The following is a 1,363-nucleotide window of genomic DNA, read 5'->3' as shown; positions in this document are numbered from 1 at the left end:
AACCATAAGGAGGTCGGGGGCAGGAGAGAAACGCGAGCAACACGAGGCAAACGGAGAGGTGGACATTCATACTCTAAGAAAAGACGGGATCTGGGGGACAGTGATAGGAGCTCTGCTAGGCCCCTTCACCCCGAAGCACAGCACGACGACAGGTAACTATGAGCGCTGTGGGGAGGGAGAACCTTGTTTGGGGAGAAGGGACTGTGTTGTATTTCCTTAGTAGCGGTGTCGCCTAATAGGAAGTCTCTTCCAGAGAGGGGGACAGCATCGGCTCCTTTGATAGGCTCGGAAGCAGTGTTCCCTCTAAGCCGAATGAGTGCGAGCCGGCTCACCGTTTTTCAGCCTCCGGCTCGCACCGTTTTTGTCTCAGCTCAGGGAGGGACGGCTCCGGGGCAAGCTAATTTAGGCAGGAGCCGAACCGCTCGCTCACAACTTTCATGCCAGCACCTCACGAAGCAGAATTTTTGCTCACGAGACTCCACAGCTTAGAGGGAGCATTGCCCTGGAGCCATCCTTCCAGAGCTAAGACAAAAATCTGTGAGCTGGAGGCTAAAAAACTGTAAGCTGGCTCACACTAACTCAGCTTAGAGGGAACACTGCTGACCACAACTGCAAATGGTATTTTTCTGCAATCAGAGCTCGCAATATGTAATGGAAATGATGCTCAAATGCTATTTGCTCCTTTGGCTAGAGCAATGGTGGCGAATCTATGGCACGGGTGCCAGAGGTGGCACTCAGAGCCCTCTCTGTGGGCACATGTGCCATCACCCCAGCCAGGTCCATACCATCATAAAAGTGTCAAATTCTCTGCCAAATAAATTTAAGTAAATGAAAGCATTTGGGATTGCTTTCCTTACTTTGTTTAGATCATCTCAGCTAAGGGAGGGACGGCTCCAGGGCAAGCTAATTTAGGCAGGAGCCGAACCGCTCGCTCACAGCTTTCATGCCAGGAGCTCACAGAATAGAATTTTTGCTCACAAGACTCCACAGCTTAGAGGGAGCATTGATGGTAGCCGTAGCCAGAACCGTACTGGCCTCGCCCCAGCTACTGACACAGGAGCTGGCGCTCACTCGCCTTGGGCTTCAATCGAGACCGGGGGAAGCAAAGAATGGAGGAGGAGCCGATGCCTCCACTGGTAATTTCTTCCTCCTTCCTAGAGAGAGCACCGTTGCGAGCACAAGGGACGGTCGAGGCCCCCCCCAGCCAGGGAAGGGGCTCGTCCTCACATTCCTCCTGGCCTCACCCCGAGAGGCCACCTCGAGTCACTACGTTTATCAAACTGAAGACAGACACAGATGGATCTCAGCCCCGCGCCCCTCCTGGGGTTATGGATAAAGCAGGGCCATCGTCCGCCCGTAGGGA

This window comes from Gekko japonicus, unplaced genomic scaffold (assembly GCF_001447785.1).
Source record: "Gekko japonicus isolate JY-2015 unplaced genomic scaffold, Gekko_japonicus_V1.1 scaffold1994, whole genome shotgun sequence".
Taxonomy (NCBI): domain Eukaryota; kingdom Metazoa; phylum Chordata; class Lepidosauria; order Squamata; family Gekkonidae; genus Gekko; species Gekko japonicus.
The sequence above is the reverse complement of the archived record's forward strand: the minus strand, read 5'-3'. Positions refer to the sequence as shown.